The sequence below is a fragment of the Oncorhynchus keta genome, chromosome 22, assembly GCF_023373465.1.
Source record: "Oncorhynchus keta strain PuntledgeMale-10-30-2019 chromosome 22, Oket_V2, whole genome shotgun sequence".
Classification (NCBI taxonomy): Eukaryota; Metazoa; Chordata; class Actinopteri; order Salmoniformes; family Salmonidae; genus Oncorhynchus; species Oncorhynchus keta.
Window position 1 is genome coordinate 57,732,886 of NC_068442.1, and position 27,817 is coordinate 57,760,702.

The 27,817-nt window shown below is 40.5% G+C and overlaps 1 protein-coding gene across 1 annotated transcript in view; it reads left to right on the forward strand.

The window, feature by feature from the left end:
• Positions 1-12,622: 12,622 nt before the first annotated feature.
• tmem45a (transmembrane protein 45a) overlaps positions 12,623-27,817 on the forward strand; it is a 66,774-nt gene continuing 51,579 nt past the window's right edge. The window contains exon 1 of the mRNA XM_052475783.1: positions 12,623-12,878. The gene's annotated coding sequence lies outside the window, so the exon portion shown is untranslated. The remainder of the gene's footprint in view (positions 12,879-27,817) is intronic.

Genomic DNA, 27,817 nt, shown 5'->3' on the forward strand with positions numbered 1-27,817 from the left:
TGATAAACTGTAAGGTCTCCTCTTTAGGAGACCTCTGTGTGTGTTTTAACACATGTTTTGAGTGTTGTGCCCTTCGGACACCATCAGAAGGCGGAAACCGCCTACACTCAGACTCCTCCTGTCTGGGCCCCACCGTGGCTATCTGAGGTTCTTACAATACGACTGGCCTTCTGAGAACACAAGGAGGCCTGATGACAACAGCCACCTGTCAGACGATGCTTAGACTTGTTCACCTTGTTATGACCATATACTTGTGATGAAAGATCAAGTTTCGGTCAAACCCACTTCGGAGCTTTTAATTGCTGACAAGATGGTTGCTGCTGTCAGAGGGAGGTTAGATTTATTAAAATGTTGTTGCCAGGGAAAGTCACGCAAGGGGGACTGGGGAGGCTATATGAGTTACAGGATGTCTTATACACTTTGTAGAACTTGGGGAGAGCTGTTATGTACTGTTATACTGTACTCTGTACCAACTTCTGCCATACAATTATATTACTAAAGGAGAATCCCAATACTTAAACAAAGAGTCTGTGTTTCCTTTCTCCTACCAATATATACGTTTGATAATTATATAGACCTGATCATCTGTTGAAGAAATTGACCAACACTTCTATCATGTGGATATACTGTAAGAGTAATGTATATGCCAATTATGTGATGGTCTGACCACATTCTGCCCCCAATCAACACTTTTTAAACCTTTGGTGCCAGCGAGAATGAAATAAGAAAGTAGTCAAAACGACTAACTTAATGAAGCCTCCGCCATGTATATCTCACTAGGTATATTTAAGCCTCCATATATCCACTAGTTCTAATATATCCATGATATTTGTGATCTCCTTAAGTGCCGGAGGGTGATAGTTTGTAGTGTGATTTCCTTCACGGTCCATAGAGGTATTTAAAACCGTAGTATAGTCTAGTGTTGCCCCCAGTCCTTTTGCCACACAACTTCATCTAAAATTGCTGAATGTTTTCTGTAAACAATAGATATTATATTCCTTCTGTTTTAGCCAGGTAAATGCTGATTGTCATTTTTTATTTTCTGTTAAGCCATTACAATTATAACTGGCTATACTTATTTAACCATCAATTTATCATAATATATGTTTGTAAACTTGCCATTAGCAAGTACCATGATGAGGCTGGTTTGACAAGCATTTCGCACCCAATAAGATCTGCTAAATATGTGTATGTGACCAATAACATTTGATTTGATGATTAAATGTCCATATAGTATACCATGGTATTTGCACAGCTACTGAGTAAACCTCAATTGTTCTCCACTATTCCACCCGACTATAACGTCCATCCAAAATTGGATTGTCGTCCCAGTGACTGGCAGACCACCCCTGTCCACCTGTTTCCCAGGGCCTCTGAGAGATTGGATCCTTTAAAAAGTTTTTAAAAAGTGCCCACAGTGCCACCTACAGAACAGAAGCAGATTAACAGCCAACGGCATTTCCAACAGCCCTCACCTCGATTGTACTGTATAGAGTTATTAAAAATACATACAGTATCTACAGTATATATTACATTACCAGTCAAAAGTTTGGACACACTTATTTTATTTATTTGTCTTTATTTTTTACTATTTTCTATGTTGTGGAATAATAGTGAAGACACCAAAACTATGAAATAACACATATGGAATCATGTAGTAACCAAAACAGTTTTAAACACGTCAAAATGTATTTTATATTTGAGATTCTTCACCCTTTGCCTTGATGACTGCATTGCACACTCTTGACATTCTCTCAACCAGCTTCATGAGGTAGTCACCTGGAATGCATTTCAATTAACTGGTGTGCCTGGTTAAAAGTTTGTGAGTTTGTGAGTTTGAGCCAATCAGTTGTGATGTGACAAGATAGGGGTGGTATACAGAAGATAGCCCTATTTGGTAAAACATCAAGTCCATATTATGGCAAGAACAGCTCAAATTAGCAAAGAGAAACGACAGTCCATCATTACTTTAAGACATGAAGGTCAGCCAATTCAGAACATTTCAAGAACTTTTAAAGTTTCTTCAAGTGCAGTCGCAAAAATCATCAAGTGCTATGATGAAACTGACTCTCATGAGGACCACCACAGGAAAGGAAGACCCAGAGTTGCCTCTGCTGCAGAGGATAAGTTCATTAGAGTTACCAGCCTCAGGAACTGCAGCCCAAATAAAGGCTTCACAGAGTTCAAGTAACAGCCACATCTCAACATCAACTGTTCAGGGGAGACTGTGTGAATCAGGTCTTCATGGTCAAATTCCCAAAGGACACCAATAAGAAGAAGAGACTTACTTGGGCCAAGAAACATGAGCAATGGACATTAGACCGGTGGAAATCTGTCCTTTGGTCTGATGAGTCCAAATTTGAGATGTTTGGTTCCAACCACTGTCTCTTTGTGAGACGCAGAGTAGGTGAACAGATGATCTCAGCATGTGTGGTTCCCACCATGAAGCATGGAGGAGGAGGTGTGATGTGTGGGGGTGCTTTGCTGGTGACACTGTCAGTTATTTATTTAGAATTCAAGTCACATTTAACCTGCATGGCTACCACAGCATTCTACAGCCATACACCATCCCATCTGGTTTGTGCTTAAGTGGGATTATCATTTGTTTTTCAACAGGACAATGACCCAACACACCTCCAGGCTGTGTAAGGGCTATTTGACAAAGAAGGACAGTTATGGAGTGCTGCATCAGATGACCTGGCCTCCACAATCACCCAACCTCAACCCAATTGAGATGGTTTGTGATAAGTTGGACCGCAGAGTGATGGAAAAGCAGCCAACAAGTGCTCAGCATATGTGGGAACTCCTTCAAGATTGTTGGAAAGATTTCCAGGTGAAGCTGGTTGAGATGAGTGAGCCATGAGTGAGCTGTCATCAAGGCAAAGGGTGGCTACTTTGAAGAATCTACAATATTAAATATATTTTGTTATTTCATAATTTTGATGAATTAGTACAAATAAAGAAAACTCCTTGAAGGAGTAGGTGTGTCCAAACTTACTGGTACTGACTGGTACTGGTTAAGTCTCTAAGAGCTGTGAGTGTTTCTGGTTAAGTCTATAAGAGCTGTGACTGGTACTGGTTAAGTCTCTAAGAGTTGTGAGTGTTTCTGGTTAAGTCTATAAGAGCTGTGAGTGTTTCTGGTTAAGTCTCTAAGAGCTGTGACTGGTACTGGTTAAGTCTATAAGAGCTGTGACTGGTACTGGTTAAGTCTATAAGAGCTGTGAGTGGTACTGGTTAAGTCTATAAGAGCTGTGACTGGTACTGGTTAAGTCTATAAGAGTTGTGAGTGTTTCTGGTTAAGTCTATAAGAGCTGTGAGTGTTTCTGGTTAAGTCTATAAGAGTTGTGAGTGTTTCTGGTTAAGTCTATAAGAGCTGTGAGTGTTTCTGGTTAAGTCTATAAGAGTTGTGAGTGTTTCTGGTTAAGTCTATAAGAGTTGTGAGTGTTTCTGGTTAAGTCTATAAGAGCTCTGAGTGTTTCTGGTTAAGTCTATAAGAGTTGTGAGTGTTTCTGGTTAAGTCTATAAGAGCTGTGAGTGTTTCTGGTTAAGTCTCTAAGAGCTGTGAGTGGTACTGGTTAAGTCTATAAGAGCTGTGAGTGTTTCTGGTTAAGTCTCTAAGAGTTGTGAGTGTTTCTGGTTAAGTCTCTAAGAGTTGTGAGTGTTTCTGGTTAAGTCTATAAGAGCTGTGAGTGTTTCTGGTTAAGTCTATAAGAGTTGTGAGTATTTCTGGTTAAGTCTATAAGAGCTGTGAGTGTTTCTGGTTAAGTCTATAAGAGTTGTGAGTGTTTCTGGTTAAGTCTCTAAGAGCTGTGAGTGTTTCTGGTTAAGTCTATAAGAGTTGTGAGTGTTTCTGGTTAAGTCTCTAAGAGCTGTGAGTGTTTCTGGTTAAGTCTCTAAGAGCTGTGAGTGTTTCTGGTTAAGTCTCTAAGAGCTGTGAGTGTTTCTGGTTAAGTCTCTAAGAGCTGTGAGTGTTTCTGGTTAAGTCTCTAAGAGCTGGAGTGTTTCTGGTTAAGTCTCTAAGAGCTGTGAGTGTTTCTGGTTAAGTCTCTAAGAGTTGTGAGTGTTTCTGGTTAAGTCTCTAAGAGTTGTGAGTGTTTCTGGTTAAGTCTCTAAGAGCTGTGTGTGTTTCTGGTTAAGTCTATAAGAGTTGTGAGTGTTTCTGGTTAAGTCTCTAAGAGTTGTGGTGTTTCTGGTTAAGTCTCTAAGAGCTGTGTGTGTTTTCTGGTTAAGTCTCTAAGAGCTGTGAGTGTTTCTGGTTAAGTCTCTAAGAGCTGTGAGTGTTTCTGGTTAAGTCTCTAAGAGCTGTGTGTCACGCCCTGACCTGATATATCTGTTTTTTTATATTTTGGTCAGTCTGGGTGTGACTAGGGTGGGTACGCTAGTTTTGTATTGTCTAGGCGTTTTGAATTGTCTAGCATTTTTGTATGTCTTGGGTTTTGCAGGTCTAGGTTTTTGTAATTCTATGTTGGCCTGATATGGTTCCCAATCAGAGACAGCTGTTTATCGTTGTCTCTGATTGGAGATCATATTTAGGTAGCCATTTCCCTTTGGTGTTTGTGGGATCTTATTCTATGTTTAGTGCCTGTCTGCACTATTTGTATAGCGTTTAGTTTGTGCTTGTTTGTTTTGTTGAGTTTAGGTTTTATTAAAAACATGTGGTGCTTCTACACCTCGTGCTTCTACACCTGCATTGCTTGCTGTTTGGGGTTTTAGGCTGGGTTTCTGTACAGCACTTTGAGATATCAGCTGATGTACGAAGGGCTATATAAATAAATGTGAACTTTTTTGGGAGGGTCACACGGGGATATTGGCTGAGTCAGGTTGGAGACCTGAGCCAACTCCTCGTGCTTACCGTGGGGAGCGTGGGACTAGTCAGATACCGTGTTACGAAGTGATGCGCTAGAATGGGCATCCAGCCAGGACAGATGGTGCCGGCTCAGCGCTCCTGGTCTCCAGTGCACCTCCTTGGACCAGGATATCCTGCGCCGGCTCTGCGTACTGTGTCTCCGGTGCGTCTGCACAGCCCAGTGCGTCCTGTGCTAGCGCCCCGCACTTGCCAGGCTCAAGTGAGCATCCAGCCAGGACACATTGTACCAGCTCTACACTCCAGATCTCCAGTGCGAATCCACAGTCCAGTAAGTCCTGTGCCTCCTCTCCGCACTCACCCTGAGGTGCGTGTCATCAGCCCGTGCCACCTGTACCGGTCCCACGCATCAGGCCTCCAGTGCTCATCCACAGTCCAGCACGTCCTGTGCCTCCTCTCCACACTCGCCCTGAGGTGCGTGCCATTAGCCGGTACCACCAGTGCTGGTCCCACACATCAGGCCTCCAGTGCGCCTCCACAGTCCAGAGCTTCCGCCCGACAGTTCCCTCTCCAACGACAGGCCACAGTCCGGAACCTCCAGCGACGGTCCCAGTCCGGGGCTACCGCGATGATCCACGGTCCGGTTCTAGCAAAGGTGGAGGGATCAGCTTAAAGAGGGGAGCTGTGTCCAGAACCGGAGCATCCACCGAGGGTAGATGCCCACCCGGACCCTCCCCTAGGGTTTAGGTTTGCTGCCGGGAGTCCGCACCTTTGGGGTACTGTCACGCCCTGACCTGAGATATCTGTTTTTCTTTATATTTTGGTTAGGTCAGGTGTGACTAGGGTGGGTACGCTAGTTTTGTATTGTCTAGGGTTTTTGTATGTCTAGGGTTTTGTAGGTCTAGGGGTTTTTGTAATTCTATGTTGGCCTGATATGGTTCCCAATCAGAGACAGCTCTTTATCGTTGTCTCTGATTGGGGATCATATTTAGGCAGCCATTTCCCTTTGGTGTTTGTGGGATCTTGTTCTATGTTTAGTTGCCTGTCTGCACTATTCGTATAGCGTCACGTTTCGTTTGTGCTTGTTTGTTTTGTTTTGCTGAGTTCCGGTTTTATTAAAAACATGTGGAACTCGACTCACGCTGCGCCTTGGTCTCATCTTTATAACGAACGTGACACTGTCTTGTGAATTCTATGGTTTTTACTAGATTACTTGAAGTTTTTCATGTCTGTAATAATATTTGTAATGACTTGGTGCTGCCTATCTTGGCCGGGACGCTCTTGAAAAAGAGATTTTAAATCTCAATGAGCCCTTCCTGGTTAAATAAAGGTTCAATTATATAAAAATAAATACATGTGTTTGTTTCAGTGGGTAGAGGTCTAACTCTCTCTCTGTGTTTCAGTGGGTAGAGGTCTAACTCTCTCTCTGCGTTTCAGTGGCTAGAGGTCTAACTCTCTCTGTGATTCAGTGGGTAGAGGTCTAACTCTCTCACTCTGTGTTTCAGTGGGTAGAGGTCCAACTCTCTCTCTGTGTTTCAGTGGGTAGAGGTCCAACTCTCTCTCTCTGTTTCAGTGGGTAGAGGTCTAACTCTCTCTATCTGTGTTTCAGTGGGTAGAGGTCTAACTCTCTCTCTGTGTTTCAGTGGGTAGAGGTCTTTCTCTCTCTGTCTGATTCAGTGGGTAGAGGTCCAACTCTCTCACTCTGTGTTTCAGTGGGTAGAGGTCCAACTCTCTCTCTGTGTTTCAGTGGGTAGAGGTCTAACTCTCTCTCTGTGTTTCAGTGGGTAGAGGTCCAACTCTCTCTCTCTGTGTTTCAGTGGGTAGAGGTCCAACTTCTCTCTCTCTCTGTTTCAGTGGGTAGAGGTCCAACTCTCTCTCTCTGTGTTTCAGTGGGTAGAGGTCCAACTCTCTCTGTGTTTCAGTGGGTAGAGGTCTAACTCTCTCTCTGTTTTCAGTGGGTAGAGGTCCAACTCTCTCTCTCTGTGTTTCAGTGGGTAGAGGTCCAACTCTCTCTCTCTCTGTTTCAGTGGGTAGAGGTCTAACTCTCTCTCTCTGTGTTTCAGTGGGTAGAGGTCCAACTCTCTCTCTGTGTTTCAGTGGCTAGAGATTTTTCTCTCTCTGTCTGTTTCAGTGCCTAGAGGTCTAACTCTCTCTTCTGTGTTTCAGTGGCTAGAGGTCTAACTCTCTCTCTGTGTTTCAGTGGCTAGAGGTCTAACTCTCTCTCTGTGTTTCAGTGGCTAGAGGTCGAACTCTCTCTCTCTGTGTTTCAGTGGGTAGAGGTCTAACTCTCTCTGTGTTTCAGTGGGTAGAGGTCTAACTCTCTCTCTCTGTGTTTCAGTGGGTAGAGGTCCAACTCTCTCTCTCTGTGTTTCAGTGGGTAGAGGTCTAACTCTCTCTCTCTGTGTTTCAGTGGGTAGAGGTCCAACTTTCTCTCTGTGTTTCAGTGGGTAGAGGTCCAACTCTCTCTCTCTGTGTTTCAGTGGGTAGAGGTCTAACTCTCTGTGTTTCAGTGGCTAGAGGTCTAACTCTCTCTGTCTGTGTTTCAGTGGCTAGAGGTCTAACTCTCTCTCTGTGTTTCAGTGGCTAGAGGTCTAACTTTCTCTATCATGTGTGACCACATCCCCATCCTTGTGTTCAGTGGGTAGAGGTCTAACCTCTCTCTGTGTGTTTCAGTGGCTAGAGGTCTCCTTGAACTTGTCTTGTGTGTTTCAGTGGTAGAGGTCCAACTCTCCTCTGTGTGTTTCAGTGGGATAGATCTCTAATTCTCGGCATCTACTCTCTGTGTTTCAGTGGGAAGAGGTCTAACTCTCTCTCTCTGTGTTTCAGTGGGGGATAGACCATAGTCTAACTCTCTGGTCTGTGTTTCAGTGGGAAGAGGTCTAACTTTCCACCTTCTCCCATCTGTGTTTCAGGGGGCTCCCTCTGCTGTTTCTAACTCTCGATCAGCTCTTTGAGTTTTTTGGCGTGGGAGGCTATTTTCAGTGGGCTGTCTAGTCATTTTTGGTAGGTCTACTACTGTTGTGTCGTCTGCAAACTGTTGAGATTTGCAGTGGCATAGAGGTCTAACTGCACCTCCTCCTGTGTTGGCTTATGTGTTGTTACAGCACCTGGGGTAGGCCCGTTGTGACCAGGTGTTTACATCCCCATCCTTGCACTGTTCTTTGCACATCAGAGTGCCCTGAGCTAACCTGCACCCATTCCTCCATAGGTGTTCCTTTAAGGTGGGAAAGGGCAGTGTGGAGTGCAAGATATTGCATCTCTGTTTGTTGTTTGGATGCCCAGGATGAGTAATGGGGATCTCCTGGGATAATGCTTTTGAACCATGACCAGCCTTTCAAAACTTCATGGCTACAGCGTGATGTAACTCCTCTTCATTTAGGCATTACCTGAAGATCCATGCATCTAGGGACTATGATTCTGCTTAAAAGATGCTATTACCTCTCCCTGATTGAAACTGCTAGTAATATCCATGCATCTCTAATAAATGTCATGGTAACTCCTCTCCCTGTGGCCTGGTGAATTTTATAGACTTAAAGGTCTTACTGATAATGGCTGTGGAGAGACGTGATTACACTGTCTGTGGAACAGCTGGGCTCTCTGCATTTCAGTGTCAGTGGTAGTGTAGTTTAAGCTCATCTGGTAGTCTCGTGTTACCAGCTCTCCCATCTTCCCTTTGTATCTGTAATGGTTTGCAAGCCCTGCCATATCCTGGTCAGCAAGCTCCCATGGTGTGCTCCCTCTGCTGTTTCCTGAAGTCCACGATCAGCTACGTTGAGTCGGAGGCTATTTTCCTGGCAGATGCTCTCCCATGGTCTTGGAGGTCCTCCCTGTAGGCTGTCTCGTCATTTTTGGTAATCAGGTTCTACTACTGTTGTGTCAAAGTGCTGCAAACTTTAAAATTGAGACGGACGCAGGTGTAAAAGCGTGGCAAAAACTCAGTCATGGACAGAGAATACAGGAGGGGCTGAGCACAGTCCTCCTGAGGGGCCTGATGTGTGTTGAACAGTTGAAACTGGAGCAGCAGCATCAGGTGGACTGGGGACAGCAAGGAGCCTTCATGTCAGGTTCCTATGAAACTGGAGCAGGAGCATGGCCAGGTGGACTGGGGACAGCAAGGAGTCCTCATGTCAGGTACATTAGACAGCAGCATAAATACTGGAGGCTGGTGGTAGGGCCAAACCCGTATGTGGTAGCAAAACAGTTCTGTAGCTTAGCACTTTGGGGTATCTAGATATTTTAATGAGCTGAGGGCACTGGTGCTTGAACGCTTTCTTTTTGCTTTTAAGTGGAATGGAGGATAGAATTGCATTTGCCAAATGGAGGGCACGGGCTTTGTAAGTGTCTTTGTGTGTAGAGTAAAGGTGCTAGCTTTCCCCTCTGGTTGCACAAAAACAATGCAAGAAAACAAACAGCATTTTTTTTAAGGATCATGTAAATTGTGCCATCTTCTCCAGGGCCAGTTCAATGCGATGGTTTGTGCTTGGAGTTTTGCCCGGCTGCCATCTAATTCTGGTTTGGGATTTTAATAGCACTAGTATCACTATGTGAGTCCATGTTCTACCCATACTGTATATCACTATGTTCTACTAGTCAAAGCATACTTCATGGACTAGTCCAATTATAGTTCTAGAATTCCATATGTATATCACTATGTTCTACTAGTCAATTATAGTTCTAGAGTTCCAGTGCTACTGTATATCACTATGTTCTACAGGTCCACTTATGTTCTTGTCTGCTTAAAAGATGTTCTACTAGTATTACAGACTCCAATCACTATGTTCTACTAGAGGTTGAAAATGCCAGTGAAGACCCTTGCACTATGTTCTACTAGTCCAATTAGCGTTCTGCTCCAGTACACGTATGGTAATCCGTATGGCCCTAGAATGGCCTGGTAATGTTTACTAGTCCAATTAAAGGTTCCATACTGTATAACTATGTTCTACTGTGTTCTAGAATTCCATACTGTATATCACTATGTTCTACTAGTCAATTATAGTTCTAGAATTCCATACTGTATATCACTATGTTCTACTAGTCCAATTATAGTTGTACAATTCCTGTTAATTAAAGGTCATACTGTATATCACATGTTCTACAGTGGTTATAGTTATAGTGTTATTCCTACTGTAAGACTATGTTCTACTAGTCCAATTATAGTTCTAGCTTCCATCTGGTAGTCTCTAGTGTTACTGGGCAGCTCCATCTGCACTATGTTCTACTAGTCCAATTATAGTCTGTAATGGTTTGCTAAGTTCTAGAATTCCATACTGTCACTATGTTCTACTACAAGTTCTAGGAGCCATACTGTATATCACTATGTTCTACTAGATCTTATAGTCCAATTCCATACTGATGCTTTCCTATTTGTTATGGTTCCATACTGTATATCACTATGTTCTACTAGTCCAATTATAGTTCTAGATTCCATACTGTATATCACTATGTTCTACTAGTCCAATTATAGTTCTAGAATTCCATACTGTATATCACTATGTTCTACTAATCCAATTATAGTTCTAGAATTCCATACTGTATATCACTATGTTCTACTAGTCCAATTATAGTTCTAGAATTCCATACTGTATATCACTATGTTCTACTAGCTCTGTATATCACTATGTTCTACTAGTGTTCTAGAAGAATCTGTAACATATTCCAGTCTGTATAGTTCAGAACAGTTCTGTATATCACTATGTTCTATCTGCTTCATCTGACCACTGTTTAATGACTGAGTCACTGGTGCTTCCTGCTTTCATTTTTGCTTTTATAGTTCTAGGAATCACTAGGTTCTATAGAATTATAGTTCTAGATTTCCAAATATGGACTATGGCTACTAGTCCAATTATAGTTTAGTTCCATACTGTATATCACTATGTTCTACTAGTAATTATAGTTTCCCCCTCTGTACAATTCCAAATATCACTATGTTCTACTAGAAATAGTTATAGAACAAAATATCTATGTTTAAGGAATTATGTTCTAAATTCCATCAGCCATCTTCTACTAGTCCAATTATAGTTCTAATGCCATGGTATATCACTATGTTCTACTAATCAATTATAGTTTTGCCATACTGTATATCACTATCTATCCACGGGTTCTGGTTTGGGTAGGTTTTAAATTATAGTTCTACATACTGTATATCACTATGTTCTACTAGTCCAATTATAGTTCTAGAATTCCATACTGTAAATCACTATGTTCTACTAGTCCAATTGGTTCTAGAATTCCATACTGTATATCACTATGTTCTACTAGTCCAATTATAGTTCTAGAATTCCATACTGTATATCACTATGTTCTACTAGTCCAATTATAGTTTTAGAATTCCATACTGTATATCACTATGTTCTACTAGTCCAATTAGTTCTACAATTCCATACTGTATATCACTATGTTCTACTAGTCCAATTAGTTCTACAATTCCATACTGTATATCACTATGTTCTACTAGTCCAATTATAGTTTTAGAATTCCATACTGTATATCACTATGTTCTACTAGTCCAATTATAGTTCTAGAATTCCATACTGTATATCACTATGTTCTACTAGTCCAATTAGTTCTAGAATTCCATACTGTATATCACTATGTTCTACTAGTCCAATTAGTTCTACAATTCCATACTGTATATCACTATGTTCTACTAGTCCAATTATAGTTTTAGAATTCCATACTGTATATCACTATGTTCTACTAGTCCAATTAGTAGTACCCAGACTTGTGCAGAGCTGCTGCTGTGCTAGTCCTTTTGAATACATATCTCTCAATCATTTAGCAAAACTAAACAGCAGAGCCACGTGCCCCTTCCTTACCTCCCTCCCTCCTCTCACCTTGCCTTACCCACCAAGTGATCCCAGCTACACCTTTATTTATTCTGTTCACCTCCATTCTTCTCTTTATTTAACCAGCTGTCAAACATTACATTGTACATAATGTGAAATGATATCAAATGATTTGTTATTTATTATTGTAAAAAGAAAGATTTACATTATGACAGTTTTCTATCATTGAAGATTTAGGCACCATTATGACAGGTGAGCATGTTAATATTGTTTTTGACAAGTTTCTATTGTTTAATTGTTTTCAATGAAAATTACCTTTGTAATCGCTGGGAATATAATGTTAAATGTCATTTGAATTGTGTGTGCATTTGAAGAAAGCACGTGGAATTGAGTGTGTGACAGCAGGTCAGGAGTTATTTTAGATAGTTCGTTTTTCCTCCAGTCATATAAGAAATATGGTATAAAGATAAATGCAAAGACGAATAAGCGCAGCGTGACTTTATGCACGTAGCCTCCAGAGAACTCTTGTGTCCTGCCTGTCAGCGTTCGTCTCCTAACAGCATCCAGAGTGAAGCGCAGACACGACTATCATCATGTGAACTAAAGTTGTATATTAAAACTCTTTCTGTTAATTTTCACACTATAGTCTAAAATCAAAAGGTTCTTTAATTTGTGGATAATCTTTCACAAAGTAGTGAATTAATTAATTTAAAAAAAATGAAAATGTGAGGAATATAATATTCGAATACATCATAAAGCCACATTAAAAACTGGAGACAAACGAAAAATCCTAGTAGGCTACTGTATCCTTGTGGATAGAATATGTATGGCGCACTACATACGTCCATCAACTGACTCAATCAACAAGTAGCGGATTTGATTTGTCTCTCTGGAGTGGGACTCCAAGCAGCCGGGGTAAAAGTGCACACGTGGAATCTCGCTCACTTCAGACTGACAAGGTGTTCAGCCAATCAATGTTAGCAAGAGTGACGTCATTTGACAACGCTCAGCCAATGGTATACAGTTGAGAATGTTTCCCAAAAATGCATAAAACACATTTACAATCATCAGAAAAGTGGTTGTGAATGTAGCTAGTTGGGAGATGGGACGACTGGTATAAGAATAACCGACTCACCTCTTTGGAAGATACTGTATGTAGGCTAATTTTCTTTTTGGAAGATGGTTAAACTGTGTGGATTAATATAAAATGTGAATGTTTCGACATACGGAACCGTTTTAGGAACTTTGGCGAACGGATCTTTTTTTTGTGTGGAAACAATCTAACTACGGTAAGAAAAGTTCAGTGACTTAATGGACTTAAACTGACATTTAAGAAACAGCTGTCTACAGGCTATATTAGTTAATGGACAGTTATCATTTTAGTTTATTATCAATACATCTTTGGTGTATAGTAGCTCCTATTCTGCTTACGGTCTTATTCGGGATAAACTCTTTACATGGACCTTTGATATCCTGCTCACGAGTATCCCTGTATTCATGAATAAACATAATATTCCTCATTTAAATTCATACGGATTCAATTGAGTAGTAACTGAAATATGGACACTGGCTGTAGGTCTATAACCTCTCAAATGTAGCGTTATATAATATTAACTCCTGCAGAATTATGCATTTCCTGCAGTAAAAATGATAAAATAACATTTGTTCTGTTTCGGGAACAGGAGTGGAGAAATATTTCTTTCTTTCAGCATCTCTTGAGAAAATGGGAATGCGCTGTAATGTGTTGTCTTCGGCGCTGTAATGTGTTGTCTTCGACACTGTTATGCAAGCCAACAGTATTTCAACCACATCAAATATGCACACAAGACCAACTGTCCTATCAGAAAGGTGTTTCATCATTTTCTCAGCTTTTCTTTTCCTTAAAACCAGTCAAACTGATGACATTGGACGTTTTGAACAGGACCAATCTTTCCACTGTTTTGGAGTTAATACGTTTTCTACCCGGTCCCTAAACGAAACAGACAACTTTACCGGTGTTAACTAGATTACTAATACATTAATTCTATCGATGTAAGACATTATTATTCTGGTGAGCACTATACGTTATTTAGTCTCATAGGGCAACAATTTATGACAGAAGAGAAGCTGCATGTATCTAACTATATAGTTGACGAACAAATGGCCTACCAAATGTCCCGAAATTCTAAACAGAAACCTGGCTATCCCGTCCAGTATGGAGTATCATCCAAGTAAATGATTATGGTGTATCGAAATGTGTAGGTAGCCTACTTTTGGAAGTGATTTGTTGGACAATCAGATGACTTCATCACACAAAATTTATGCGAAACTGAGCATGCGCAGACAGTATAGGGGATAAGATGTTGACATGCCACAGTAACCTGTCTAAGATCACCATATCCCAGGTATCTTATCAGGGTTTCTCATAACTGGAATACAAACCTTTTTGGGTTATTGTAAACGGGATATGTGTAAACTCAAAAACAGAATACAACAATATCCCAATACTACTGTAAATGAGATATTTGTGCGCATGTAAACGTGGCCAGTGATAGCAGAGGTTTACCCAGAAGAGTAAAATGATATGCTTTTTGAAAGCAGAGGTTTACCCTGAAGAGTAAAATGATATGCTTTTTGAAAGCAGAGGTTTACCCTGAAGAGTAAAATGATATGCTTTTTGAAAGCAGAGGTTTACCCTGAAGAGGGGATTCTATGGGGAATAAGGAAGGGTTGATAATGTATGCTTAAGATAGTGTGAAATTCCAATGCCCGAGTCAAAGAATGGTATTTAGGTTACAAGCATTTCGCTACACCCACAATAACATCTGTTAAACACGTATGTGACCATTTGAGGTTACTACCACACAATATGAATGGTATTTACAGTGCATTCAGAAAGTATTCAGACCCCTTCACCCTTTCCACATTTTGTTACGCTACAGCCTCATTCTAAAAATCCTTATCAATCTACACACAATACCCAATAATGATAAAGCGAAAACAGGTTTTTAGAAATTGGTGCAAAACAGAAATACCTTATTTAAATAAGAATTCAGACCCTTTGCTATGACACTCATAGCAGCCTAGTGGTTAGAGTGTTGGACTAGTAACTGGAAGGTTGCAAGTTCAAACCCCCGTGCTGACAAGGTACAAATCTATCATTCTGCCCTTCAACAGGCAGTTAACCCACTAACAGAGCTCCGAGGTTCATCTTTCTTTATGGAAGGTTCTCCCATCTCTGCAGCACTGCACCAATCAGACCTTTATGGTAGAGTGGCCAGACGGAAGCCACTCCTCAGTAAAAGGCACATGACAGTCCACCAATCAGGCCTTTATGGTAGAGTGGCCAGACGGAAGCCACTCCTCAGTAAAAGGCACATGACAGTCCACCAATCAGGCCTTTATGGTAGAGTGGCCAGACGGAAGCCACTCCTCAGTAAAAGGCACATGACAGTCCACCAATCAGGCCTTTATGGTAGAGTGGCCAGACAGAAGACACTCCTCAGTAAAAGGCACATGACAGTCCACCAATCAGGTCTTTATGGTAGAGTGGCCAGACAGAAGCCACTCCTCAGTAAAAGGCACATGACAGTCCACCAATCAGGTCTTTATGGTAGAGTGGCCAGACGGAAGCCACTCCTCAGTAAAAGGCACATGACAGTCCACCAATCAGGCCTTTATGGTAGAGTGGCCAGACAGAAGACACTCCTCAGTAAAAGGCACATGACAGTCCACCAATCAGACCTTTATGGTAGAGTGGCCAGACGGAAGCCACTCCTCAGTAAAAGGCACATGACAGTCCACCAATCAGACCTTTATGGTAGAGTGGCCAGACGGAAGCCACTCCTCAGTAAAAGGCACATGACAGTCCACCAATCAGGTCTTTATGGTAGAGTGGCCAGACAGAAGCCACTCCTCAGTAAAAGGCACATGACAGTCCACCAATCAGACCTTTATGGTAGAGTGGCCAGACAGAAGCCACTCCTCAGTAAAAGGCACATGACAGTCCACCAATCAGGCCTTTATGGTAGAGTGGCCAGACGGAAGCCACTCCTCAGTAAAAGGCACATGACAGTCCACCAATCAGACCTTTATGGTAGAGTGGCCAGACGGAAGCCACTCCTCAGTAAAAGGCACATGACAGTCCACCAATCAGGCCTTTATGGTAGAGTGGCCAGACGGAAGCCACTCCTCAGTAAAAGGCACATGACAGTCCACCAATCAGGCCTTTATGGTAGAGTGGCCAGACGGAAGCCACTCCTCAGTAAAAGGCACATGACAGTCCACCAATCAGACCTTTATGGTAGAGTGGCCAGACGGAAGCCACTCCTCAGTAAAAGGCACATGACAGTCCACCAATCAGACCTTTATGGTAGAGTGGCCAGACGGAAGCCACTCCTCAGTAAAAGGCACATGACAGTCCACCAATCAGACCTTTATGGTAGAGTGGCCAGACGGAAGCCACTCCTGTGGTCCTTCTGTAGCTCAGTTGGTAGAGCATGGCGCTTGTAACGCCAGGGTAGTGTGTTCGATCCCCGGGACCACCCATACGTAGAATGTATGCACACATGACTGTAAGTCGCTTTGGATAAAAGCGTCTGATAAATGGCATATATTATTATTATTATATTATTAAAAGGCACATGACAGCCCGCTTGGAGTTTGCCAAAAGCCACCTAAAGGACTCTCAGACCATGACAAGCAAGATTCTCTGGTCTGATGAAGCCAAGATTGAACTCTTTGGCCTGAACACCAAGCATCATGTCTGGAGGAAACCTGGCACCATCCCTACGATGACGCATGGTGGTGGCAGCATCATGCTGTGGGGATATTCTTTCAGGGCAGGGACTGGGAGACTAGTCAGGATCGAGGGAAAGATGAACGGAGCAAAGTACAGAGAGATCCTTGATGAAAACCTGCTCCAGAGCACTTAGGACCTCAGACTGGGGTGAAGGTTCACCTTCCAACAGGACAACGATCCTAAGCACACAGCCAAGACAACGCAGGAGTGGCTTCGGGACAAGTCTCTGAATGTCCTCGAGTGGCCCAGCCGGAGCCCGGACTTTAACCCTGAACTTCTGTAAATGTGATATTTCAATCTTTTATTTTGTTTAAATGTGCTAACATGGAAAATGTGGAAAAAGTCATTGGGTCTGAATACTTTCTGAATGCACTGTATGTTACTACCACACAATATGAATGGTATTTAGGTTACTACCACACAATATGAATGGTATTTAGGTTACTACCACACAATATATTATATACCCAGTAGTCTGGGTAGCAACAGTGTTGCTGTGTGTCTTTATGGTCATGTTGTTCTGTATGACTCCTGCTTTAAACAGACTCAGACTCTGGTACAGGCTCTATTGGTGGGGATCTCGCTCACTCTAAACAATTGGTAGGTCAATCAACCAATCAATCATTATATATATATAATAATATAATATAATAAATAATATATGCCATTTAGCAGACGCTTTTATCCAAAGCGACTTACAGTCATGTGTGCATACATTCTACGTATGGGTATATAAATCATAGGTGATGTTGTATCAGCCTTGTTCAGGATTCTGGTATGGTCCTGAGGTTATTTATTCTAACCCGGTTTACGAGTTCATTATCCTCATGATATACTGTAGACACACCCTTGTCAGAATGAGCATCCTGTTGTTGTTGTGTGGGTGTGACACAAACATCAAATAACTTGTCAACCAATCACAGTCACTCCTCTAAAGTGGTGTGGAGGAGTGATTGGGCTCATCATCACCATGGAGATGGTGTGTTAGAGGATGATTAGCAGAGGATCGGGGATAACACAGCTGTGCCTCACAGATACTCAGCTCATATACTGACGTGTTTGGAGGAAAGCCTGTCTGAACATATTGAAAACAGACTAAACAAAACCTGTCTGAATGTATTGAAAACAGACTAAACAAAGCCTGTCTGAATGTATTGAAAACAGACTAAACAAAGCCTGTCTGAATGTATTGAAAACAGACTAAACAAAGCCTGTCTGAATGTATTGAAAACAGACTAAACAAAGCCTGTCTGAATGTATTGAAAACAGACTAAACAAAGCCTGTCTGAATGTATTGAAAACAGACTAAACAAAGCCTGTCTGAACATATTGAAAACAGACTAAACAAAGCCTGTCTGAACATATTGAAAACAGACTAAACAAAGCCTGTCTGAATGTATTGAAAACAGACTAAACAAAGCCTGTCTGAATGTATTGAAAACAGACTAAACAAAGCCTGTCTGAATGTATTGAAAACAGACTAAACAAAACCTGTCTGAATGTATTGAAAACAGACTAAACAAAGCCTGTCTGAATGTATTGAAAACAGACTAAACAAAGCCTGTCTGAACATATTGAAAACAGACTAAACAAAGCCTGTCTGAACATATTGAAAACAGACTAAACAAAGCCTGTCTGAATGTATTGAAAACAGACTAAAAAAGCCTGTCTGAATGTATTGAAAACAGACTAAACAAAGCCTGTCTGAATGTATTGAAAACAGACTAAACAAAGCCTGTCTGAATGTATTGAAAACAGACTAAACAAAACCTGTCTGAATGTATTGAAAACAGACTAAACAAAGCCTGTCTGAATGTATTGAAAACAGACTAAACAAAGCCTGTCTGAATGTATTGAAAACAGACTAAACAAAGCCTGTCTGAATGTATTGAAAACAGACTAAACAAAGCCTGTCTGAATGTATTGAAAACAGACTAAACAAAGCCTGTCTGAATGTATTGAAAACAGACTAAACAAAGCCTGTCTGAATGTATTGAAAACAGACTAAACAAAACCTGTCTGAATGTATTGAAAACAGACTAAACAAAGCCTGTCTGAATGTATTGAAAACAGACTAAACAAAGCCTGTCTGAATGTATTGAAAACAGACTAAACAAAGCCTGTCTGAATGTATTGAAAACAGACTAAACAAAGCCTGTCTGAATGTATTGAAAACAGACTAAACAAAGCCTGTCTGAACATATTGAAAACAGACTAAACAAAGCCTGTCTGAACATATTGAAAACAGACTAAACAAAGCCTGTCTGAATGTATTGAAAACAGACTAAACAAAGCCTGTCTGAATGTATTGAAAACAGACTAAACAAAGCCTGTCTGAATGTATTGAAAACAGACTAAACAAAACCTGTCTGAATGTATTGAAAACAGACTAAACAAAGCCTGTCTGAATGTATTGAAAACAGACTAAACAAAGCCTGTCTGAACATATTGAAAACAGACTAAACAAAGCCTGTCTGAACATATTGAAAACAGACTAAACAAAGCCTGTCTGAATGTATTGAAAACAGACTAAAAAAGCCTGTCTGAATGTATTGAAAACAGACTAAACAAAGCCTGTCTGAATGTATTGAAAACAGACTAAACAAAGCCTGTCTGAATGTATTGAAAACAGACTAAACAAAGCCTGTCTGAATGTATTGAAAACAGACTAAACAAAGCCTGTCTGAATGTATTGAAAACAGACTAAACAAAGCCTGTCTGAATGTATTGAAAACAGACTAAACAAAACCTGTCTGAATGTATTGAAAACAGACTAAACAAAGCCTGTCTGAATGTATTGAAAACAGACTAAACAAAGCCTGTCTGAACATATTGAAAACAGACTAAACAAAGCCTGTCTGAACGTATTGAAAACAGACTAAACAAAGCCTGTCTGAATGTATTGAAAACAGACTAAACAAAGCCTGTCTGAACATATTGAAAACAGACTAAACAAAGCCTGTCTGAATGTATTGAAAACAGACTAAAAAAAGCCTGTCTGAATGTATTGAAAACAGACTAAACAAAGCCTGTCTGAATGTATTGAAAACAGACTAAACAAAGCCTGTCTGAATGTATTGAAAACAGACTAAACAAAACCTGTCTGAATGTATTGAAAACAGACTAAACAAAGCCTGTCTGAATGTATTGAAAACAGACTAAACAAAGCCTGTCTGAATGTATTGAAAACAGACTAAACAAAGCCTGTCTGAATGTATTGAAAACAGACTAAACAAAACCTGTCTGAATGTATTGAAAACAGACTAAACAAAGCCTGTCTGAATGTATTGAAAACAGACTAAACAAAGCCTGTCTGAATGTATTGAAAACAGACTAAACAAAGCCTGTCTGAATGTATTGAAAACAGACTAAACAAAGCCTGTCTGAATGTATTGAAAACAGACTAAACAAAGCCTGTCTGAACATATTGAAAACAGACTAAACAAAGCCTGTCTGAACATATTGAAAACAGACTAAACAAAGCCTGTCTGAATGTATTGAAAACAGACTAAACAAAGCCTGTCTGAATGTATTGAAAACAGACTAAACAAAGCCTGTCTGAATGTATTGAAAACAGACTAAACAAAACCTGTCTGAATGTATTGAAAACAGACTAAACAAAGCCTGTCTGAATGTATTGAAAACAGACTAAACAAAGCCTGTCTGAACATATTGAAAACAGACTAAACAAAGCCTGTCTGAACATATTGAAAACAGACTAAACAAAGCCTGTCTGAATGTATTGAAAACAGACTAAAAAAAGCCTGTCTGAATGTATTGAAAACAGACTAAACAAAGCCTGTCTGAATGTATTGAAAACAGACTAAACAAAGCCTGTCTGAATGTATTGAAAACAGACTAAACAAAGCCTGTCTGAATGTATTGAAAACAGACTAAACAAAGCCTGTCTGAATGTATTGAAAACAGACTAAACAAAGCCTGTCTGAATGTATTGAAAACAGACTAAACAAAGCCTGTCTGAATGTATTGAAAACAGACTAAACAAAACCTGTCTGAACGTATTGAAAACAGACTAAACAAAGCCTGTCTGAATGTATTGAAAACAGACTAAACAAAACCTGTCTGAATGTATTGAAAACAGACTAAACAAAGCCTGTCTGAATGTATTGAAAACAGACTAAACAAAGCCTGTCTGAATGTATTGAAAACAGACTAAACAAAGCCTGTCTGAACGTATTGAAAACAGACTAAACAAAGCCTGTCTGAATGTATTGAAAACAGACTAAACAAAGCCTGTCTGAATGTATTGAAAACAGACTAAACAAAGCCTGTCTGAATGTATTGAAAACAGACTAAACAAAGCCTGTCTGAATGTATTGAAAACAGACTAAACAAAGCCTGTCTGAACGTATTGAAAACAGACTAAACAAATTATATTTGAATCAAATCAAATGTATTTATATAGCCCTTCTTACATCAGTGGCCAGTCCTCTTCTGGCTGTGCCGGGTGGAGATTATAACAAAACATGGCCAAGATGTTCAAATTAGAGGTTGACCGATTATGATTTTTCAACGCCTGTACCGATACCCATTATTGGAGGACCAAAAAAGCCGATACCGATTAATCGGACAATTAAAAAAAAATGTATTTGTAATAATGACAATTACAACAATACTGAATGAACACTTATTTTATCTTAATATAATACATCAATAAAATCAATTTAGCCTCAAATAAATAATGAAACATGTTCAATTTGGTTTAAATAATGCAAAAATAAAGTGTTGGAGAAGAAAGTAAAAGTGCAATATGTGCTATGTAAGAAAGCTAACGTTTCAGTTCCTTGCTCAGAACATGAGAACATATGAAAGCTGGTGGTTCCTTTTAACATGAGTCTTCAATATTTCCAGGTAAGAAGTTTTAGGTTGTAGTTATTATAGGAATTATATGACTATTTCCCTCTGTACCATTTGTATTTCATTTACCTTTGACTATTGGATGTTCTTATAGTCACTTTAGTATTGCCAGTGTAACAGTATAGCTTCCGTCCCTCTCCTCGCTCCTCCCTGGGCTCGAACCAGCAACACAACGACCACACCACCATGCAGAGCAAGGGAAACAACCACCCCAAGGCTCAGAGCGAGTGACGTTTGAAACACTATTAGCACGCGCTAACTAGCCAGCCATTTCACTTCGGTTACACCAGCCTCTTCTCGGGAGTTGATAGGCTTGAAGTCAAACAGTGCAATGCTTGATGACCAACGAAGAGCTGCTGGCAAAACGCACAAAAGTGCTGTTTGAATGAATGTTTACACGTCTGCTTCTGCCCACCACCGCTCAGTCAGATACTTAGATACTTGAATGCTCAGTCAGATTATATGCAACGCAGGACACGCTAGATAATATCTAGTAATATTATCAACCATGTGTAGTTAACTAGTGATTGTGATTGGTTGTTTTTTATAAGATAAGTTTAATGCTAGCTAGCAACTTACCTTGTTTTACTGCATTCGCATAACAGGCAGTCAGTCTCCTTGTGGAGTGCAATGGTCGTTATTGCGTTGGACTAGTTAACTGTAAGGTTGCAAGATTGGTCCCCCGAGCTGACAAGGTGAAAATCTGTCGTTCTGCCTCTGAACGAGGCAGTTAACCCACTGTTCCTAGGCCATCATTGAAAATAAGAATGTGTTCTTAACTGACTTGCCTAGTTAAATAAAGATTAAATAACTATAATAAATACCATTCGTACTATAATATTTTCAGAAATGTTGGTAAATTGACATTAATTAAAAACACATCTTGTGAAAGAGAGCTATTTTTGTTTCATCTAACCATGATATGGGCTAGTGAAAAGACTGACAGGATTAATCTGACTATGATATGGGCTAGTGAAAAGACCGACAGGATTAATCTGACCATGATATGGGCTAGTGAAAAGACTGACAGGATTAATCTGACCATGATATGGGCTAGTGAAAAGACTGACAGGATTAATCTGACCATGATATGGGCTAGTGAAAAGACTGACAGGATTAATCTGACCACGATTAAGAACTCAATAGAAACAGTATCCTGGTTGGGTTGTAACCAACAGAACTCAAACGGTATCCTGGTTGGGTTATAACCAACAGAACTCAATAGAAACGGTATCCTGGTTGGGTTATAACCAACAGAACTCAATAGAAACGGTATCCTGGTTGGGTTATAACCAACAGAACTCAAACGGTATCTTGGTTGGGTTATAACCAACATAAATCAATAGAAACAGTATCCTGGTTGGGTTTTAACCAACAGAACTCTATAGAAACGGTATCCTGGTTGGGTTTTAACCAACAGAACTCAAACAGTATCCTGGTTGGGTTTTAACCAACAGAACTCAATATAAACGGTATCCTGGTTGGGTTATAACCAACAGAACTCAATAGAAACAGTATCCTGGTTGGGTTTTAACCAACAGAACTCAATAGAAACGGTATCCTGGTTGGGTTATAACCAACAGAACTCAATAGAAACGGTATCCTGGTTGGGTTTTAACCAACAGAACTCAATAGAAACGGTATCCTGGTTGGGTTTTAACCAACAGAACTCAAACGGTATCCTGGTTGGGTTATAACCAACAGAACTCAATAGAAACGGTATCCTGGTTGGGTTGTAACCAACAGAACTCAAACGGTATCCTGGTTGGGTTATAACCAACAGAACTCAATAGAAACTATATCCTGGTTGGGTTATAACCAACAGAACTCAATAGAAACGGTATCCTGGTTGGGTTATAACCAACAGAACTGAATAGAAACGGTATCCTGGTTGGGTTTTAACCAACAGAACTCAATAGAAACGGTATCCTGGTTGGGTTGTAACCAACAGAACTCAATAGAAACAGTATCCTGGTTGGGTTATAACCAACAGAACTCAAACGGTATCTTGGTTGGGTTATAACCAACAGAAATCAATAGAAACGGTATCCTGGTTGGGTTGTAACCAACAGAACTCAATAGAAACGGTATCCTGGTTGGGTTGTAACCAACAGAACTCAATAGAAACGGTATCCTGGTTGGGTTATAACCAACAGAACTCAATAGAAACGGTATCCTGGTTGGGTTATTACCAACAGAACTCAATAGAAACTGTATCCTGGTTGGGTTATAACCAACAGAACTCAATAGAAATGGTATCCTGGTTGGGTTTTAACCAACAGAACTCAATAGAAACGGTATCCTGGTTGGGTTGTAACCAACAGAACTCAAACGGTATCCTGGTTGGGTTATAACCAACAGAACTCAATAGAAACTGTATCCTGGTTGGGTTATAACCAACAGATCTCAATAGAAACGGTATCCTGGTTGGGTTGTAACCAACAGAACTCAATAGAAACGGTATCCTGGTTGGGTTATAACCAACAGAACTCAATAGAAACTGTATCCTGGTTGGGTTATAACCAACAGAACTCAATAGAAACGGTATCCTGGTTGGGTTATAACCAACAGAACTGAATAGAAACGGTATCCTGGTTGGGTTTTAACCAACAGAACTCAATAGAAACGGTATCCTGGTTGGGTTGTAACCAACAGAACTCAATAGAAACAGTATCTTGGTTGGGTTATAACCAACTGAACTCAAACGGTATCTTGGTTGGGTTATAACCAACAGAAATAAATAGAAACGGTATCCTGGTTGGGTTGTAACCAACAGAACTCAATAGAAACGGTATCCTGGTTGGGTTGTAACCAACAGAACTCAATAGAAACGGTATCCTGGTTGGGTTATAACCAACAGAACTCAATAGAAACGGTATCCTGGTTGGGTTTTAACCAACAGAACTCAATAGAAACGGTATCCTGCTTGGGTTATAACCAACAGAACTCAATAGAAACGGTGTCCTGGTTGGGTTATAACCAACAGAACTCAATAGAAACGATATCCTGGTTGGGTTATAACCAACAGAACTCAATAGAAACGGTATCCTGGTTGGGTTATAACCAACAGAACTCAATAGAAACTGTATCCTGGTTGGGTTATAACCAACAGAACTCAATAGAAACAGTATCCTGGTTGGGTTTTAACCAACAGAACTCAATAGAAACGGTATCCTGGTTGGGTTTTAACCAACAGAACTCAATAGAAACGGTATCCTGGTTGGGTTTTAACCAACAGAACTCACACGGTATCCTGGTTGGGTTATAACCAACAGAACTCAATAGAAACGGTATCCTGGTTGGGTTTTAACCAACAGAACGCAATAGAAACGGTATCCTGGTTGGGTTATTACCATCAGAACTCAATAGAAACGGTATCCTGGTTGGGTTATAACCAACAGAACTCAATAGAAACGGTATCCTGGTTGGGTTTTAACCAACAGAACTCAATAGAAACGGTATCCTGGTTGGGTTTTAACCAACAGAACTCTATAGAAACGGTATCCTGGTTGGGCTTTAACCAACAGAACTCACACGGTATCCTGGTTGGGTTATAACCAACAGAACTCAATAGAAACGGTGTCCTGGTTGGGTTATAACCAACAGAACTCAATAGAAACGGTATCCTGGTTGGGTTATAACCAACAGAACTCAATAGAAACGGTATCCTGGTTGGGTTTTAACCAACAGAACTCAATAGAAACTGTATCCTGGTTGGGTTATAACCAACAGAACTCAATAGAAACAGTATCCTGGTTGGGTTTTAACCAACAGAACTCAATAGAAACGGTATCCTGGTTGGGTTTTAACCAACAGAACTCAATAGAAACGGTATCCTGGTTGGGTTTTAACCAACAGAACTCACACGGTATCCTGGTTGGGTTATAACCAACAGAACTCAATAGAAACGGTATCCTGGTTGGGTTTTAACCAACAGAACTCAATAGAAACGGTATCCTGGTTGGGTTATTACCATCAGAACTCAATAGAAACGGTATCCTGGTTGGGTTATAACCAACAGAACTCAATAGAAACGGTATCCTGGTTGGGTTTTAACCAACAGAACTCAATAGAAACGGTATCCTGGTTGGGTTTTAACCAACAGAACTCTATAGAAACGGTATCCTGGTTGGGCTTTAACCAACAGAACTCACACAGTATCCTGGTTGGGTTATAACCAACAGAACTCAATAGAAACGGTATCCTGGTTGGGTTATAACCAACAGAACTCAATAGAAACGGTATCCTGGTTGGGTTATAACCAACAGAACTCAATAGAAACAGTATCCTGGTTGGGTTTTAACCAACAGAACTCAATAGAAATGGTATCCTGGTTGGGTTATAACCAACAGAACTCAAACAGTATCCTGGTTGGGTTTTAACCAACAGAACTCAATAGAAACGGTATCCTGGTTGGGTTTTAACCAACAGAACTCAAATGGTATCCTGGTTGGGTTATAACCAACAGAACTCAATAGAAACGGTATCCTGGTTGGGTTGTAACCAACAGAACTCAATAGAAACGGTATCCTGGTTGGGTTGTAACCAACAGAACTCAATAGAAACGGTATCCTGGTTGGGTTGTAACCAACAGAACTCAATAGAAACGGTATCCTGGTTGGGTTGTAACCAACAGAACTCAATAGAAACGGTATCCTGGTTGGGTTGTAACCAACAGAACTCAAACGGTATCCTGGTTGGGTTGTAACCAACAGAACTCAATAGAAACGGTATCCTGGTTGGGTTATAACCAACAGAACTCACACGGTATCCTGGTTGGGTTATAACCAACAGAACTCAATAGAAACGGTATCCTGGTTGGGTTATAACCAACAGAACTCAATAGAAACGGTATCCTGGTTGGGTTATAACCAACAGAACTCAATAGAAACAGTATCCTGGTTGGGTTTTAACCAACAGAACTCAATAGAAATGGTATCCTGGTTGGGTTATAACCAACAGAACTCAAACAGTATCCTGGTTGGGTTTTAACCAACATAACTCAATAGAAACGGTATCCTGGTTGGGTTTTAACCAACAGAACTCAATTGGTATCCTGGTTGGGTTATAACCAACAGAACTCAATAGAAACGGTATCCTGGTTGGGTTGTAACCAACAGAACTCAATAGAAACGGTATCCTGGTTGGGTTGTAACCAACAGAACTCAATAGAAACGGTATCCTGGTTGGGTTGTAACCAACAGAACTCAATAGAAACGGTATCCTGGTTGGGTTGTAACCAACAGAACTCAAACGGTATCCTGTTTGGGTTGTAACCAACAGAACTCACACGGTATCCTGGTTGGGTTATAACCAACAGAACTCACACGGTATCCTGGTTGGGTTGTAACCAACAGAACTCAATAGAAACGGTATCCTGGTTGGGTTTTAACCAACAGAACTCAATAGAAACAGTATCCTGGTTGGGTTATAACCAACAAAACTCAATAGAAACGGTATCCTGGTTGGGTTATAACCAACAAAACTCAATAGAAACGGTATCCTGGTTGGGTTTTAACCAACAGAACTCAATAGAAACGGTATCCTGGTTGGGTTATAAAGAAACAGAACTCAATAGAAACGGTATCTTGGTTGGGTTATAACCAACAGAACTCAATAGAAACAGTATCCTGGTTGGGTTATAACCAACAGAACTCAATAGAAACGGTATCCTGGTTGGGTTATAACCAACAGAACTCAATAGAAACAGTATCCTGGTTGGGTTGTAACCAACAGAACTCAATAGAAACGGTATCCTGGTTGGGTAATCCCCAACAGAACTCAATAGAAACAGTATCCTGGTTGGGTTATAACCAACAGAACTCAATAGAAACAGTATCCTGGTTGGGTTATAACCAACAGAACTCAATAGAAACGGTATCCTGGTTGGGTTATAACCAACAGAACTCAATAGAAACAGTATCCTGGTTGGGTTGTAACCAACAGAACTCAATAGAAACGGTATCCTGGTTGGGTAATCCCCAACAGAACTCAATAGAAACAGTATCCTGGTTGGGTTATAACCAACAAAACTCAATAGAAACGGTATCCTGGTTGGGTTTTAACCAACAGAACTCAATAGAAACGGTATCCTGGTTGGGTTATAAAGAAACAGAACTCAATAGAAACGGTATCTTGGTTGGGTTATAACCAACAGAACTCAATAGAAACAGTATCCTGGTTGGGTTATAACCAACAGAACTCAATAGAAACGGTATCCTGGTTGGGTTATAACCAACAGAACTCAATAGAAACAGTATCCTGGTTGGGTTGTAACCAACAGAACTCAATAGAAACGGTATCCTGGTTGGGTAATCCCCAACAGAACTCAATAGAAACAGTATCCTGGTTGGGTTATAACCAACAGAACTCAATAGAAACAGTATCCTGGTTGGGTTATAACCAACAGAACTCAATAGAAACGGAATCCTGGTTGGGTTAAACAGTTAGGCTACATGTAATAATACCTTACTTTGTGCACAGGGGCTTTGTCATGCTGAAATAGGAAAGGGCCTTCCCCAATCTGTTTTGTTGCCACAAAATTGGAAGCACAGAATCGTCTAGAATGCC